The sequence below is a fragment of the Schistocerca gregaria genome, chromosome 10 (assembly GCF_023897955.1).
Source record: "Schistocerca gregaria isolate iqSchGreg1 chromosome 10, iqSchGreg1.2, whole genome shotgun sequence".
NCBI lineage: Eukaryota > Metazoa > Arthropoda > Insecta > Orthoptera > Acrididae > Schistocerca > Schistocerca gregaria.
Genome location: NC_064929.1, coordinates 103,880,394 through 103,900,300, shown reverse-complemented (window position 1 = coordinate 103,900,300; position 19,907 = coordinate 103,880,394). Strand labels below are relative to the sequence as shown.

Genomic DNA, 19,907 nt, shown 5'->3' with positions numbered 1-19,907 from the left:
TTATATCCAATTATAATAATATTAAATATTAAATTACATATTATTATTTATATTATATTATAGTAACCTATTTTAAGCTAAAAACATAAGTAGATATTATCCTAGGTAAATGAATGTATTATAAAAATCAATTAATAATAATAGTAAGATGAACTTATAATCTTTTAATTTTAATTAAATTTAATATATTAATATAATTTTTTTTATTATATATATATATATATATATATATATATATATATATATATATATATATATATATATATATATATATATATATATATATATATAAAATAAAAGGAGCAGGATAAATTAATTCTAATTAAACAAAATAATACATAAAAGAATTTCAAAAAAAACTTTCGATTTATATATTAAATAAATGAAGTGCCTGATTAAAGGGTTACCTTGATAGGGTAAATAAAGTAAATAAAATTACCTTCATTAAAATTACATAAGATAGAATTAAACTACCTCCTTTAGTATTAAAAACTAACGTGCATCATACACCTTAATGTAAAAAGGTAAGCTTAACAAGCTAATGGGTTCATACCCCATTTATAGAGGTATCAATCCTCTCCTTTTTAATGACCAACAACTCTACAAAACTTCTCTTCCTATCAACATTAATGATAGGAACGATCCTGTCCATTTCATCAAATTCCTGATTTGGGGTTTGAATAGGACTGAGATCAACTTACTTTCATTTATTCCGCTCCTAACAAGAAATAAAAATATAATAATAAACGAATCATCAATTAAATATTTTATTGTCCAAGCAATAGCATCGACAATATTATTATTTTCAATTTTGCTGATTCAAATAAAATATCCCATGGGATGGGAAACAGAATTTATCCCATCAATAATAATTAGATCTAGACTATTATTAAAGATTGGAGCTGCACCTTTCCATTTCTGATTTCCAGAAGTTATAGGAGCATCAAGATGAAATAATTGTTTAACATTAATAACATGACAAAAAATCGCCCCAATAATGGTCTTATCCTATTGTATTCAATTAAGAACTTTTATTTGAACAATTATTATCTTAAGAATTATTATTGGGGCAATAGGAGGTTTAAATCAAACATCGTTACGACAACTTTTAGCATATTCATCAATCAGACATCTACGTTGAATAATTAGATCATTAACAGTCAGAGAAAACATCTGAGAACTATACTTCATTATTTACTCACTATTAAGATTAATTATAGTTTTATTATTTAAGCAAATAAATTTATTTTTCATAAATCAAATTTATTCAGCCAGAAATATAAAAACCGAAATTAAATTCATAATATTCTTATCTTTATTATCTTTAGGTGGACTACCACCATTCCTTGGATTCTTACCAAAATGAATTGTAATACAATCGTTAATAGAAAACAATATAACAACTATTATAGCTATTATAGTTGTATTAACTACAATTACACTCTACTAGTATATACGTATTAGGTTCTCAGCTCTAATTATATCATACACAGAAAATTCGTGATCTATAAAGATAAAGTCCCAAAAATCAAGAATCATTCTTCCTATAACAGTAATAATTTCAACAATAGGATTGGTTTCAACATCAACCTTAATTTCATTATACTAAGGACTTTAGTTAATCAAACTAATAACCTTCAAAGTTATAATTAAAAGAAAAATCTTTTAGGCCTTAGTAAAATTTTACACCTCTAGAATTGCAGTCTAGAATCATAATTGAATATAAGACCTAAATATGATAAGAGAGAAAACATCTCACAAGTAGATTTACAGTCTACCACCTAAAATTCAGCCATCTTACCGCGAAAATGATTATTCTCAACAAACCATAAGGACATTGGTACTTTATATTTTCTATTTGGAGCATGAGCAGGAATAGTAGGAACATCAATAAGAATACTTATTCGTGCTGAACTTGGTCAACCCGGATCTCTAATTGGGGATGACCAGATTTATAATGTTATTATTACAGCTCACGCATTCGTAATAATTTTCTTTATAGTAATACCTATTATAATTGGTGGATTTGGTAATTGACTTGTTCCACTAATAATTGGTGCACCAGATATAGCATTTCCACGAATAAATAATATAAGTTTTTGATTACTACCACCTTCACTAACCCTTCTTCTTACATCTTCTATAGTAGATAATGGTGCTGGTACAGGATGAACAGTTTACCCTCCTCTAGCAGGAGCTATTGCACACGGGGGTGCATCTGTAGATCTAGCTATTTTTTCACTACACTTAGCAGGTGTATCATCTATTCTTGGAGCAGTAAATTTCATTACAACAGCAATTAATATACGATCAGAAAGTATAACTTTAGATCAAACACCTTTATTTGTATGATCAGTAGCTATTACAGCATTACTTCTCCTTCTTTCACTTCCAGTTTTAGCAGGAGCTATTACTATATTATTAACAGATCGAAATTTAAATACGTCATTCTTTGACCCTGCAGGAGGGGGTGACCCAATTCTATATCAACATCTATTTTGATTCTTTGGACACCCAGAAGTTTATATTTTAATTCTACCGGGGTTCGGAATTATTTCACATATTGTATGTCAAGAAAGAGGAAAAATTGAATCATTTGGAACATTAGGTATAATTTATGCTATACTATCAATTGGACTAATAGGATTTATTGTATGAGCACATCATATATTTACAGTAGGAATGGATGTTGACACACGAGCATATTTTACATCAGCAACAATAATTATTGCTGTACCTACAGGAATTAAGGTATTTAGATGATTAGCTACATTATATGGAACTAAATTCAAGTTCAATCCACCATTATTATGAGCTCTAGGATTTATTTTCCTATTTACAATTGGTGGATTAACAGGATTAGTATTAGCAAATTCATCACTTGATATTGTATTACATGATACATGATTATGTAGTAGCCCACTTTCATTATGTATTATCTATAGGAGCAGTATTTGCAATTATAGGAGGTGTCATTCAATGATATCCACTATTTACAGGATTAACTATAAATAATACATGATTAAAAATCCAATTTACAATTATATTCATTGGAGTAAACTTAACATTCTTTCCTCAACACTTCCTAGGATTAGCAGGAATACCTCGACGATACTCAGACTACCCAGACGCATATACATCATGAAACGTAGTATCAAGAATTGGGTCTACAATTTCTATTGTAGGAATCATTATATTCATTGTAATTATATGAGAAAGAATGGTTACAAACCGAGCAATTATATTTAGAGCTAACATAAGAAGATCAACAGAATGACTACAAAATAACCCTCCTGCAGAACATAGTTACTCAGAATTACCATTAATCTCTAGATTCTAATATGGCAGATTAGTGCAGTAGATTTAAGCTCTACAAATAAAGGTTTGACCTTTTATTAGAAAATATTTATTAATGGCAACATGATCAAATTTATCTCTTCAAGATGGAGCTTCACCATTAATGGAACAATTATCATTCTTTCATGATCATACTATGGTCGTATTATTATTAATTACAGTAATTGTAGGTTATGCCTTAAGTTATATATTATTTATTGCCTATACTAACCGTAATATACTTCATGGACATTTAATTGAAACAATCTGAACAGCTTTACCAGCAATTACATTAATTTTTAATGCCCTTCCATCATTACGACTATTATATTTACTTGATGATTCAGTAGATGCAATAATCACAATTAAAACCATTGGACGACAAAGATATTGAAGATATGAATATTCAGACTTCATAGACGTAGAATTTGACACTTATATAACACCAGAACAAGACCTAGAAAATGATGGATTTCGACTGCTAGATGTAGATAACCGAACAATCCTACCAATAAATACAGAAGTACGAGTATTAACAAGAGCATCAGATGTTCTACACTCATGAGCAGTTCCTGCATTAGGGGTTAAAATTGATGCAACGCCAGGTCGGTTAAATCAAGGAACATTCACAATAAATCGACCTGGATTATTCATTGGACAATGCTCAGAAATCTGTGGAGCAAACCACAGATTTATACCAATTGTAATTGAAAGAACTTCAGTACATTTATTTATTAAGTGATTATCTAAGATAATTTAAGGAGTTAGTTAAAATAAATAACATTAGAGTGTCAATCTAAAGTAACTAAAAAAATTAGTACACCTTGAAATTCATCAGATGACTGAAAGTAAGTAATGGTCTCTTAAACCAAATAATAGTAAATTAACGACTACTTCAGATGGGGAAATTATATCCAAATCCCTCAAATATCCCCTCTTATATGATTCTCACTATTCATTATATTTTCAGCTACATTAATCTTGTTTAATCAAATAAACTTCTTCTCATTTAAACCTAACCTTATTAAAAGAGCAGAAAAAGGAACAATTGAAATAAAAAACTTAAATTGAAAATTATAACAAATCTATTCTCAACATTTGACCCATCAACTAACATCTTTAATTTATCATTAAATTGAACTAGAACATTTCTAGGACTATTATTAATCCCATCACTATTTTGACTTACACCATCACGAATTAACATTATCTGAAATAAACTAAATTTAACCTTACATAATGAATTTAAAACACTACTTGGACCAAAATCATTTAATGGAACAACATTCATTTTCATCTCAATTCTTATTATAATATTATTTAACAATTTCATAGGATTATTCCCTTATATTTTTACTAGAACAAGACATTTAGCATTAACATTTGCAATTGCCCTACCTATATGACTAAGATTTATATTATTTGGATGAATTAACCATACTAATCATATATTTACACACCTTGTACCACAAGGTACACCGCCCGCATTAATATCATTTATAGTTCTAATTGAAACAATTAGTAATGTTATTCGACCAGGTACATTAGCAGTACGGTTAGCAGCAAATATAATTGCAGGACACTTATTATTAACCTTATTAGGAAACACAGGACCATCTATAGCAATAAACTTAATCTCATTACTAATTATTGGACAAATACTTCTATTAATTCTAGAATCAGCAGTAGCAATAATTCAAGCCTATGTTTTCTCAATTCTAAGAACTCTATATTCTAGAGAAGTATATTAAACCTATGTTAACAACTCACTCAAACCACCCATTCCACTTAGTAGACTATAGACCTTGACCATTAACAGGAGCAATTGGAGCAATAGTCCTAGTATCAGGACTAGCAAAATGATTCCACCTATTTAATATTAACTTATTTATAATTGGATTTGGAATTTCCCTACTAACCATAATTCAATGATGACGAGATGTAGTACGAGAAGGAACATATCAAGGATTACATACAGGATTTGTATCAATTGGATTACGATTAGGAATAATTTTATTTATTGCATCAGAGGTATTATTTTTCGTTGAACTAGGAATACTATGACCTCCAATAGGAATTCAACCCTTTAACCCTATCCAAATTCCATTACTTAATACAGCTATTCTTTTAGCATCAGGAGTAACAGTAACATGAGCACATCATAGTTTAATGGAATCTAATCATACTCAAGCACTACAAGGATTATTCTTCACAGTGTTATTAGGACTATACTTTACAATACTCCAAGCATATGAATATTGAGAAGCACCTTTTACCATTGCAGATGCAGTTTATGGGTCAACATTCTTTGTTGCAACAGGATTCCATGGTTTACACGTAATTATTGGAACAATCTTTTTATCAACATGTCTACTTCGACACTCAATAAATCAATTCTCACCAAGACACCACTTTGGATTTGAAGCAGCAGCATGATACTGACACTTCGTAGACGTAGTATGATTATTCTTATATATCTCTATTTATTGATGAGGTAGATAATTGTTTTTCTAGTATAAATAGTACATTTGACTTCCAATCAGAAAGCTTGATATAAATCAAGAAAAACAATTCTAATTCTATCCACAAGAGTTTTCATTAGATTTATTATTCCAACAATTGTTATAATCCTGGCAACAACACTATCAAAAAAATTAATTAATGATCGAGAAAAAAGATCACCATTTGAATGTGGGTTTGATCCAAAAAGATCAGCACGAATACCATTCTCACTACGATTCTTCCTAATCGCAGTAATCTTTTTAATTTTTGATGTAGAAATTGCACTAATTCTACCAATTGTAATTATTTTTAAAACATCAGACATTATAATCTGAACAGTATCAACAATATTTTTTATTCTAGTTCTACTAGGTGGACTATACCATGAATGAAATCAAGGAGCATTACAATGAGCAGAATAAAGGGTTGTAGTTAAACATAACATTTGGGTTGCATTCAAAAAGTATTGATAATATCAATCAACCTTAAATAGAATAAGAAGCGAAATATTGCAGTCAGTTTCGACCTGGAAGATTGGTATATACTACCCTTATTCTTATTAATTGAAGCCAAAAAGAGGCGTATTACTGTTAATAATATAATTGAACAATAATAGTTCCAATTAAGGAAATGTAAAGCCAATATGAAAGCTGCTAACTTTTTATATTAGCGGTTAAACTCCGTTAACATTTCTAAAATTTATATAGTTTAAATAAAACATTACATTTTCACTGTAAAAATAATATATCTATATTTATAAATACCTAAAAGTAAAAATACTTCCTTAACATCTTCAGTGTCACGCTCTAATTATAAGCTATTTAAGTAAACGAAAAATAATATTACCAAAATAAATATTCAAAAAATAAAAGTTAAAAGATAAATCTTGAAATTAGAATCATATCGACCTTGAATATAACCAATTAAATAAATAAATAATCTATATAAACCTTGACCACCAAGTAATTCACCCCAACCATAATCAAATGACTTAGATGAATAATAACCTATTTTTAAAGGAATATATCTAATAAACTTAGTTGAAAGAAAAGGTATAAATCATATAGAACCAGCAAATCTGACAAAAGAAAGTATACTTAAAGAAAATAAATTATGAGAAAAATCAAAATTAGAAATAAGATAACCTAAATAAGCACCTGAAATAACAACTGTAATAGTTAAAAACTTTAAATAATAAGGTAAAGCAATCACATGAGGAATAGGAAAAATTAATCAAGATAAAAGACTACCACCAAAAACAGCAACAAACGATAGACCAATTATTCCAAATGAAATATAATAACCCTTATCATCAAAAGAAAATCTAGAATAAAAATTATTATCACCAGATATTGAATAATAAAACAAACGAAAAGAATAAGAAGCAGTTAAACCAGTAGAAAAAAATAAAGAAAAACAATTAAACAATTAATTCATCTTAAACAAACCATCTCAAGAATTAAATCCTTTGAATAAAATCCCGCTAAAAAAGGTATTCCACACAAAGATAAACTAGAAACATTAAAACAAACTGAGGTTAAAGGTATGAAATTAACAATTGACCCTATAAAACGAATAACCTGAGAATCCTTCAAATTATGAATTATTGAACCTGCACATATAAATAATAATGCCTTAAATAAAGCATGAGCCAATAAATGAAAAAATGCAAGCTTTGGATAAATCATAGCCAAAATTCTTATTATTAAACCAAGTTGTCTTAAAGTAGAAAGAGCAATAATCTTCTTCAAATCAAATTCAAAATTAGCGCCCAATCCAGCCATAAATATAGTTATACAACCAATTAAAAGTAAAAATCAACCACAATTAAAAGTATCTAATATTGGTCTAAAACGAATTAATAAACAAACACCAGCAGTTACAAGAGTAGAAGAATGAACTAAAGCAGAAACAGGAGTAGGAGCTGCTATAGCAGCAATGGGTATTGAGCACTGGAGGCACTGGGTATTGATCCCAGTACCTCTCGCATACTAAGCGAGCGCTCTACCATCTGAGCTACGCCCGCCCGCCCCCTCGAAGACTAATGGTGCTACATACAGCCATATAGACGACACAGACCCTTGCACTCCCATTATTCAGCAGACAAACACTACTCTCTATGTATCCGTTAGGGTGTCTTTCAGGTTTCGTGCATTCTGTATCGAATCGTAGTTGGCCACAATGAAAGTGGCACGTATAACGTCGAAAATAGAATTCAGACACCGCTCTGAGTAAGACCAACGTGTTGTCCACCCTCTAGAATTCAATGAGGTTAAGCCGCGATACCTAAGACAGATCTGCACTCGATGACACCTCGATAACAGCCGGTCCCCACACTTACATCTTGCTCTCCTTACGTCAGTATACATCATATCAGTCTGTGACACTGGCTTTGCAACATCTTGCGTGCCTTTAGGTTCGCCGCGACCAACACTTACCATGCACTGACCACAAAAAATGGAGGCGCCGCGGCTTGAACCCTGGACCTTTCACATGCCAAGCGAACGCTCTACCAACTGAGCTACGCCCCATGCACGAGCAAACTGCGCCTTTCCCCATTCTTTGCGACTCAGATGCGCACGGACACGATGGTTGTTGGTTTGTAGCGGTGAAGGGAGCAGAGTACAAAGGCGCGGACCCGTTCATATACACAAAAGTTCCAAGTAGTTTCGATGTTCTGGTATTACAAATGCAAATTCCGTCTGTTTTTAACGTCTTAAATTGAAAGAGCCATCACAAATTGCTCCGTTTTCACTCCTTGTCGACAATCATAGAGCACCTGAGGTAACAAACACCTCTCGAGCCCCATTGTGCACTCCATTATTCATGCCAACTCAGTGCCTCGCTCTTTACTACTGTGTACCAATCTTGTCGTCCAACTGCAAAACACTGGGCCACAACAAGTTTCCGCGTCTCCATTGCACTGCGCATACTACGAAACGCTCCCCAAACTTGGCACTCACCCTCGCAGCCGACTTTTCCGACTTTCCACGACGCTCGCGCTAGTGACAGCATTATTTATAGTTCGACGTCGCGCCAAAGCGAATGAGCACATTTCGCCTACGGCTTAGGCCGCCCTGCTAGTGTTGCTGCTAGGTGTCTGCAGGCAGCGAGGGTCTGCAAGCTTCCTGTGTTCGCACCTATGTCACCTGTGCTTGCTTGTCAGAGACAGACTATCGCAAAACATACAACTCACTCCATGAATTGATTGCTACGGCATCTGTTATCAGCAGTCACAACTAGCAACACCAGTAGCAGCTAACTGCACGCAAAGAATAGGAATGTGCAGTGGGATTTACGTGAACTCAGCGCAAGGCAGATCTTTCCGACATAGGCTTGAGAATCTTACGGGAACAGTTGTAGTGTTTCTAAATTAAGTGTAGGCGTGGGAGGAGGGTGCTTCCTGCGCACTAATAACAGCACGCTTGTCAATTGTGGATGCTAATCATTCGCTTGTATCTTCCTAGACACATCTGCTGGTTGTGAATTATTCCACTTGCATGGCAAGGTGCGCATGTAGGTGTGTTAAAAATTCTGGAGGCACTGGGTATTGATCCCAGTTCCTCTCGCATACTTAGCGAGCGCTCTACCATCTGAGCTACGCCCGCCCGCCCCCTCGAAGACTAATGGTGCTACATACAGCCATATAGACGACACAGTCCCTTGCACTCCCATTATTCAGCAGACAAACACTACTCTCTATGTATACTTTAGGGTGTCTTTCAGGTTTCGTGCATTCTGTATCGAATCGTAGTTGGCCACAATGAAAGTGGCACGTATAACGTCGAAAATAGAATTCAGACACCGCTCTGAGTAAGACCAACGTGTTGTCCACCCTCTAGAATTCAATGAGGTTAAGCCGCGATACCTAAGACAGATCTGCACTCGATGACACCTCGATAACAGCCGGTCCCCACACTTACATCTTGCTCTCCTTACGTCAGTATACATCATATCAGTCTGTGACACTGGCTTTGCAACATCTTGCGTGCCTTTAGGTTCGCCGCGACCAACACTTACCATGCACTGACCACAAAAAATGGAGGCGCCGCGGCTTGAACCCTGGATCTTTCACATGCGAAGCGAACACTCTACCAACTGAGCTACGCCCCATGCACGAGCAAACTGCGCCTTTCCCCATTCTTTGCGACTCAGATGCGCACGGACACGATGGTTGTTGGTTTGTAGCGGTGAAGGGAGCAGAGTACAAAGGCGCGGACCCGTTCATATACACAAAAGTTCCAAGTAGTTTCGATGTTCTGGTATTACAAATGCAAATTCCGTCTGTTTTTAACGTCTTAAATTGAAAGAGCCATCACAAATTGCTCCGTTTTCACTCCTTGTCGACAATCATAGAGCACCTGAGGTAACAAACACCTCTCGAGCCCCATTGTGCACTCCATTATTCATGCCAACTCAGTGCCTCGCTCTTTACTACTGTGTACCAATCTTGTCGTCCAACTGCAAAACACTGGGCCACAACAAGTTTCCGCGTCTCCATTGCACTGCGCATACTACGAAACGCTCCCCAAACTTGGCACTCACCCTCGCAGCCGACTTTTCCGACTTTCCACGACGCTCACGCTAGTGACAGCATTATTTATAGTTCGACGTCGCGCCAAAGCGAATGAGCACATTTCGCCTACGGCTTAGGCCGCCCTGCTAGTGTTGCTGCTAGGTATCTGCAGGCAGCGAGGGTCTGCAAGCTTCCTGTGTTCGCACCTATGTCACCTGTGCTTGCTTGTCAGAGACAGACTATCGCAAAACATACAACTCACTCCATGAATTGATTGCTACGGCATCTGTTATCAGCAGTCACAACTAGCAACACCAGTAGCAGCTGACTGCACGCAAAGAATAGGAATGTGCAGTGGGATTTACGTGAACTCAGCGCAAGGCAGATCTTTCCGACATAGGCTTGAGAATCTTACGGGAACACTTGTACTGTTTCTAAATTAAGTGTAGGCGTGGGAGGAGGGTGCTTCCTGCGCACTAATAACAGCACGCTTGTCAATTGTGGATGCTAATCATTCGCTTGTATCTTCCTAGACACATCTGCTGGTTGTGAATTATTCCACTTGCATGGCAAGGTGCGCATGTAGGTGTGTTAAAAATTCTGGAGGCACTGGGTATTGATCCCAGTTCCTCTCGCATACTTAGCGAGCGCTGTACCATCTGAGCTACGCCCGCCCCCCCAAAGACTAATGGTGCTACATACAGCCATATAGACGACACAGACCCTTGCACTCCCATTATTCAGCAGACAAACACTACTCTCTATGTATCCGTTAGGGTGTCTTTCAGGTTTCGTGCATTCTGTATCGAATCGTAGTTGGCCACAATGAAAGTGGCACGTATAACGTCGAAAATAGAATTCGGACACCGCTCTGAGTAAGAGCAACGTGTTGTCCACCCTCTAGACTTCAATGAGGTTAAGCCGCGATACCTAAGACAGATCTGCACTCGATGACACCTCGATAACAGCCGGTCCCCACACTTACATCTTGCTCTCCTTACGTCAGTATACATCATATCAGTCTGTGACGCTGGCTTTGCAACATCTTGCGTGCCTTTAGGTTCGCCGCGACCAACACTTACCATGCACTGACCACAAAAAATGGAGGCGCCGCGGCTTGAACCCTGGACCTTTCACATGCCAAGCGAACGCTCTACCAACTGAGCTACGCCCCATGCACGAGCAAACTGCACTATTCCCCATTGTTTGCGACTCAGATGCGCACGGACACTATGGTTGTTGGTTTGTAGCGGTGAAGGGAGCAGGGTACAAAGGCGCGGACCCGTTCATATACACAAAAGTTCCAAGTAGTTTCGATGCTCTGGTATTACAAATGCAAATTCCGTTTGTTTTTAACGTCTTAAATTGAAAGAGCCGTCACAAATTGCTCCGTTTTCACTCCTTGTCGACAATCATACAGCACCTGAGGTAACAAACACATCTCGAGCCCCATTGTGCACTCCATTATTCATGCCGACTCAGTGCATCGCTCTTTACTACTGTGTACCAATCTTGTCGTCCAACTGCAAAACACTGGGCCACAACAAGTTTCCGCGTCTCCATTGCACTGCGCATACTACGAAACGCTCCCCAAACTTGGCACTCACCCTCGCAGCCGACTTTTCCGACTTTCCACGACGCTCACGCTAGTGACAGCATTATTTATAGTTCGACGTCGCGCCAAAGCGAATGAGCACATTTCGCCTACGGCTTAGGCCGCCCTCCTAGTGTGGCTGCTCGGTGTCTGCAGGCAGCGAGGGTCTGCAAGCTTCCTGTGTTCGCACCTATGTCACCTGTGCTTGCTTGTCAGAGACAGACTATCGCAAAACATACAACTCACTCCATGAATTGATTGCTACGGCAACTGTTATCAGCAGTCACAACTAGCAACACCAGTAGCAGCTGACTGCACGCAAAGAATAGGAATGTGCAGTGGGATTTACGTGAACTCAGCGCAAGGCAGATCTTTCCGACATAGGCTTGAGAATCTTACGGGAACACTTGTACTGTTTCTAAATTAAGTGTAGGCGTGGGAGGAGGGTGCTTCCTGCGCACTAATAACAGCACGCTTGTCAATTGTGGATGCTAATCATTCGCTTGTATCTTCCTAGACACATCTGCTGGTTGTGAGTTATTCCACTTGCATGGCAAGGTGCGCATGTAGGTGTGTTAAAAATTCTGGAGGCACTGCGTATTGATCCCAGTACCTCTCGCATACTTAGCGAGCGCTATACCATCTGAGCTACGCCCGACCCTCCAAAGACTAATGGTGCTACATACAGCCATATAGACGACACAGACCCTTGCACTCCCATTATTCAGCAGACAAACACTACTCTCTATGTATCCGTTAGGGTGTCTTTCAGGTTTCGTGCATTCTGTATCGAATCGTAGTTGGCCACAATGAAAGTGGCACATATAACGTCGAAAATAGAATTCGGACACCGCTCTGAGTAAGACCAACGTGTTGTCCACCCTCTAGACTTCAATGAGGTTAAGCCGCGATACCTAAGACAGATCTGCACTCGATGACACCTCGATAACAGCCGGTCCCCACACTTACATCTTGCTCTCCTTACGTCAGTATACATCATATCAGTCTGTGACGCTGGCTTTGCAACATCTTGCGTGCCTTTAGGTTCGCCGCGACCAACACTTACCATGCACTGACCACAAAAAATGGAGGCGCCGCGGCTTGAACCCTGGACCTTTCACATGCCAAGCGAACGCTCTACCAACTGAGCTACGCCCCATGCACGAGCAAACTGCGCTATTCCCCATTCTTTGCGACTCAGATGCGCACGGACACGATGGTTGTTGGTTTGTAGCGGTGAAGGGAGCAGAGTACAAAGGCGCGGACCCCTTCATATACACAAAAGTTCCAAGTAGTTTCGATGCTCTGGTATTACAAATGCAAATTCCGTCTGTTTTTAACGTCTTAAATTGAAAGAGCGGTCACAAATTGCTCCGTTTTCCCTCCTTGTCGACAATCATACAGCACCTGAGGTAACAAACACATCTCGAGCCCCATTGTGCACTCCATTATTCATGCCAACTCAGTGCCTCGCTCTTTACTACTGTGTACCAATCTTGTCGTCCAACTGCAAAACACTGGGCCACAACAAGTTTCCGCGTCTCCATTGCACTGCGCATACTACGAATCGCTCCCCAAACTTGGCACTCACCCTCGCAGCCGACTTTTCCGACTTTCCACGACGCTCACGCTAGTGACAGCATTATTTATAGTTCGACGTCGCGCCAAAGCGAATGAGCACATTTCGCCTACGGCTTAGGCCGCCCTGCTAGTGTGGCTGCTCGGTGTCTGCAGGTAGCGAGGGTCTGCAAGCTTCCTGTGTTCGCACCTATGTCACCTGTGCTTGCTTGTCAGAGACAGACTATCGCAAAACATACAACTCACTCCATGAATTGATTGCTACGGCATCTGTTATCAGCAGTCACAACTAGCAACACCAGTAGCAGCTGACTGCACGCAAAGAATAGGAATGTGCAGTGGGATTTACGTGAACTCAGCGCAAGGCAGATCTTTCCGACATAGGCTTGAGAATCTTACGGGAACACTTGTACTGTTTCTAAATTAAGTGTAGGCGTGGGAGGAGGGTGCTTCCTGCGCACTAATAACAGCACGCTTGTCAATTGTGGAAGCTAATCATTCGCTTGTATCTTCCTAGACACATCTGCTGGTTGTGAATTATTCCACTTGCATGGCAAGGTGCGCATGTAGGTGTGTTAAAAATTCTGGAGGCACTGGGTATTGGTCCCAGTACCTCTCGCATACTAAGCGAGCGCTCTACCATCTGAGCTACGCCCGCCTATCCGAAGACAAATGGTGCTCCATACAGCCATATAGACGACACAGTCCCTTGCACTCCCATTATTCAGCAGACAAACACTACTCACTATGTATCCGTTAGGGTGTCTTTCAGGTTTCGTGCATTCTGTATCGAATCGTAGTTGGCCACAATGAAAGTGGCACGTATAACGTCGAAAATAGAATTCGGACACCGCTCTGAGTAAGACCAACATGTTGTCCACCCTCTAGACTTCAATGAGGTTAAGCCGCGATACCTAAGACAGATCTGCACTCGATGACACCTCGATAACAGCCGGTCCCCACACTTACATCTTGCTCTCCTTACGTCAGTATACATCATATCAGTCTGTGACGCTGGCTTTGCAACATCTTGCGTGCCTTTAGGTTCGCCGCGACCAACACTTACCATGCACTGACCACAAAAAATGGAGGCGCCGCGGCTTGAAACCTGGACCTTTCACATTCCAAGCGAACGCTCTACCAACTGAGCTACGCCCCAGGCACGAGCAAACTGCGCTATTCCCCATTCTTTGCGACTCAGATTCGCACGGACACGATGGTTGGTTGGTTTGTAGCGGTGAAGGGAGCAGAGTTCAAAGGCGCGGACCCGTTCATATACACAAAAGTTCCAAGTAGTTTCGATGCTCTGGTATTACAAATGCAAATTCCGTCTGTTTTTAACGTCTTAAATTGAAAGAGCCGTCACAAATTGCTCCGTTTTCACTCCTTGTCGACAATCATACAGCACCTGAGGTAACAAACACATCTCGAGCCCCATTGTGCACTCCATTATTCATGCCAACTCAGTGCCTCGCTCTTTACTACTGTGTACCAATCTTGTCGTCCAACTGCAAAACACTGGGCCACAACAAGTTTCCGCGTCTCCATTGCACTGCGCATACTACGAAACGCTACCCAACCTTGGCACTCACCTTCGCAGCCGACTTTTCCGACTTTCCACGACGCTCATGCTAGTGACAGCATTATTTATAGTTCGACGTCGCGCCAAAGCGAATGAGCACATTTCGCCTACGGCTTAGGCCGCCCTCCTAGTGTGGCTGCTCGGTGTCTGCAGGCAGCGAGGGTCTGCAAGCTTCCTGTGTTCGCACCTATGTCACCTGTGCTTGCTTCTCAGAGACAGACTATCGCAAAACATACAACTCACTCCATGAATTGATTGCTACGGCATCTGTTATCAGCAGTCACAACTAGCAACACCAGTAGCAGCTGACTGCACGCAAAGAATAGGAATGTGCAGTGGGATTTACGTGAACTCAGCGCAAGGCAGATCTTTCCGACATAGGCTTGAGAATCTTACGGGAACACTTGTAGTGTTTCTAAATTAAGTGTAGGCGTGGGAGGAGGGTGCTTCCTGCGCACTAATAACAGCACGCTTGTCAATTGTGGATGCTAATCATTCGCTTGTATCTTCCTAGACACATCTGCTGGTTGTGAATTATTCCACTTGCATGGCAAGGTGCGCATGTAGGTGTGTTAAAAATTCTGGAGACACTGGGTATTGATCCCAGTACCTCTCGCACACTAAGCGAGCGCTCTACCCTCTGAGCTACGCCCGCCACCCTGAAGACTAATGGAGCTACATACAGCCATATAGACGACACAGACCCTTGCACTCCCATTATTCAGCAGACAAACACTACTCTCTATGTATCCGTTAGGGTGTCTTTCAGGTTTCGTGCATTCTGTATCGAATCGTAGTTGGCCACAATGAAAGTGGCACGTATAACGTCGAAAATAGAATTCGGACACCGCTCTGAGTAAGACCAACGTGTTGTCCACCCTCTAGACTTCAATGAGGTTAAGCCGCGATACCTAAGACAGATCTGCACTCGATGACACCTCGATAACAGCCGGTCCCCACACTTACATCTTGCTCTCCTTACGTCAGTATACATCATATCTGTCTGTGACGCTGGCTTTGCAACATCTTGCGTGCATTTAGGTTCGCCGCGACCAACACTTACCATGCACTGACCACAAAAAATGGAGGCGCCGCGGCTTGAACCCTGGACCTTTCACATGCGAAGCGAACGCTCTACCAACTGAGCTACGCCCCATGCACGAGCAAACTGCGCTATTCCCCATTCTTTGCGACTCAGATGCGCACGGACACGATGGTTGGTTGGTTTGTAGCGGTGAAGGGAGCAGAGTACAAAGGCGCGGACCCGTTCATATACACAAAAGTTCCAAGTAGTTTCGATGCTCTGGTATTACAAATGCAAATTCCGTCTGTTTTTAACGTCTTAAATTGAAAGAGCCGTCACAAATTGCTCCGTTTTCACTCCTTGTCGACAATCATACAGCACCTGAGGTAACAAACACATCTCGAGCCCCATTGTGCACTCCATTATTCATGCCAACTCAGTGCCTCGCTCTTTACTACTGTGTACCAATCTTGTCGTCCAACTGCAAAACACTGGGCCACAACAAGTTTCCGCGTCTCCATTGCACTGCGCATACTACGAATCGCTCCCCAAACTTGGCACTCACCCTCGCAGCCGACTTTTCCGACTTTCCACGACGCTCACGCTAGTGACAGCATTATTTATAGTTCGACGTCGCGCCAAAGCGAATGAGCTCATTTCGCCTACGGCTTAGGCCGCCCTCCTAGTGTGGCTGCTCGGTGTCTGCAGGCAGCGAGGGTCTGCAAGCTTCCTGTGTTCGCACCTATGTCACCTGTGCTTGCTTGTCAGAGACAGACTATCGCAAAACATACAACTCACTCCATGAATTGATTGCTACGGCATCTGTTATCAGCAGTCACAACTAGCAACACCAGTAGCAGCTGACTGCACGCAAAGAATAGGAATGTGCAGTGGGATTTACGTGAACTCAGCGCAAGGCACATCTTTCCGACATAGGCTTGAGAATCTTACTTGAACACTTGTAGTGTTTCTAAATTAAGTGTAGGCGTGGGAGGAGGGTGCTTCCTGCGCACTAATAACAGCACGCTTGTCAATTGTGGATGCTAATCATTCGCTTGTATCTTCCTAGACACATTTGCTGGTTGTGAATTATTCCATTTGCATGGCAAGGTGCGCATGTAGGTGTGTTAAAAATTCTGGAGGCACTGGGTATTGATCCCAGTACCTCTCGCATACTAAGCGAGCGCTCTACCATCTGAGCTACGCCCGCCCCCCCGGAAGACTAATGGTGCTACATACAGCCATATAGACGACACAGACCCTTGCACTCCCATTATTCAGCAGACAAACACTACTCTCTATGTATCCGTTAGGGTGTCTTTCAGGTTTCGTGCATTCTGTATCGAATCGTAGTTGGCCACAATGAAAGTGGCACGTATAACGTCGAAAATAGAATTCGGACACCGCTCTGAGTAAGACCAACGTGTTGTCCACCCTCTAGAATTCAATGAGGTTAAGCCGCGATACCTAAGACAGATCTGCACTCGATGACACCCCGATAACAGCCGGTCCCCACACTTACATCTTGCTCTCCTTACGTCAGTATACATCATATCAGTCTGTGACGCTGGCTTTGCAACATCTTGCGTGCATTTAGGTTCACGGCGACCAACACTTACCATGCACTGACCACAAAATATGGAGGCGCCGCGGCTTGAACCCTGGACCTTTCACATCCCAAGCGAACGCTCTACCAACTGAGCTACGCCCCATGCACGAGCAAACTGCGCTATTCCCCATTCTTTGCGACTCAGATGCGCACGGACACGATGGTTGGTTGGTTTGTAGCGGTGAAGGGAGCAGAGTACAAAGGCGCGGACCCCTTCATATACACAAAAGTTCCAAGTAGTTTCGATGCTCTGGTATTACAAATGCAAATTCCGTCTGTTTTTAACGTCTTAAATTGAAAGAGCCGTCACAAATTGCTCCGTTTTCATTCCTTGACGACAATCATACAGCACCTGAGGTAACAAACACATCTCGAGCCCCATTGTGCACTCCATTATTCATGCCAACTCAGTGCCTCGCTCTTTACTACTGTGTACCAATCTTGTCGTCCAACTGCAAAACACTGGGCCACAACAAGTTTCCGCGTCTCCATTGCACTGCGCATACTACGAAACGCTCCCCAAACTTGGCACTCACCCTCGCAGCCGACTTTTCCGACTTTCCACGACGCTCACGCTAGTGACAGCATTATTTATAGTTCGACGTCGCGCCAAAGCGAATGAGCACATTTCGCCTACGGCTTAGGCCGCCCTCCTAGTGTGGCTGCTCGGTGTCTGCAGGCAGCGAGGGCCTTCAAGCTTCCTGTGTTCGCACCTATGTCACCTGTGCTTGCTTGTCAGAGACAGACTATCGCAAAACATACAACTCACTCCATGAATTGATTGCTACGGCATCTGTTATCAGCAGTCACAACTAGCAACACCAGTAGCAGCTGACTGCACGCAAAGAATAGGAATGTGCAGTGGGATTTACGTGAACTCAGCGCAAGGCACATCTTTCCGACATAGGCTTGAGAATCTTACTTGAACACTTGTAGTGTTTCTAAATTAAGTGTAGGCGTGGGAGGAGGGTGCTTCCTGCGCACTAATAACAGCACGCTTGTCAATTGTGGATGCTAATCATTCGCTTGTATCTTCCTAGACACATCTGCTGGTTGTGAATTATTCCATTTGCATGGCAAGGTGCGCATGTAGGTGTGTTAAAAATTCTGGAGGCACTGGGTATTGATCCCAGTACCTCTCGCATACTAAGCGAGCGCTCTACCATCTGAGCTACGCCCGCCCCCCCGGAAGACTAATGGTGCTACATACAGCCATATAGACGACACAGACCCTTGCACTCCCATTATTCAGCAGACAAACACTACTCTCTATGTATCCGTTAGGGTGTCTTTCAGGTTTCGTGCATTCTGTATCGAATCGTAGTTGGCCACAATGAAAGTGGCACGTATAACGTCGAAAATAGAATTCGGACACCGCTCTGAGTAAGACCAACGTGTTGTCCACCCTCTAGAATTCAATGAGGTTAAGCCGCGATACCTAAGACAGATCTGCACTCGATGACACCCCGATAACAGCCGGTCCCCACACTTACATCTTGCTCTCCTTACGTCAGTATACATCATATCAGTCTGTGACGCTGGCTTTGCAACATCTTGCGTGCATTTAGGTTCACGGCGACCAACACTTACCATGCACTGACCACAAAATATGGAGGCGCCGCGGCTTGAACCCTGGACCTTTCACATCCCAAGCGAACGCTCTACCAACTGAGCTACGCCCCATGCACGAGCAAACTGCGCTATTCCCCATTCTTTGCGACTCAGATGCGCACGGACACGATGGTTGGTTGGTTTGTAGCGGTGAAGGGAGCAGAGTACAAAGGCGCGGACCCCTTCATATACACAAAAGTTCCAAGTAGTTTCGATGCTCTGGTATTACAAATGCAAATTCCGTCTGTTTTTAACGTCTTAAATTGAAAGAGCCGTCACAAATTGCTCCGTTTTCATTCCTTGACGACAATCATACAGCACCTGAGGTAACAAACACATCTCGAGCCCCATTGTGCACTCCATTATTCATGCCAACTCAGTGCCTCGCTCTTTACTACTGTGTACCAATCTTGTCGTCCAACTGCAAAACACTGGGCCACAACAAGTTTCCGCGTCTCCATTGCACTGCGCATACTACGAAACGCTCCCCAAACTTGGCACTCACCCTCGCAGCCGACTTTTCCGACTTTCCACGACGCTCACGCTAGTGACAGC

General features: G+C 41.0%; 1 long non-coding RNA gene across 1 annotated transcript in view; it reads right to left on the bottom strand.

The window, feature by feature from the left end:
* The window catches only part of LOC126293630 (uncharacterized), a 73,247-nt gene extending 67,423 nt beyond the window's left edge, over positions 1-5,824 (bottom strand). Inside the window, exon 1 of the long non-coding RNA XR_007552325.1 lies at positions 5,495-5,824. This is a non-coding gene — a long non-coding RNA (uncharacterized LOC126293630). The remainder of the gene's footprint in view (positions 1-5,494) is intronic.
* Positions 5,825-19,907: the final 14,083 nt, after the last annotated feature.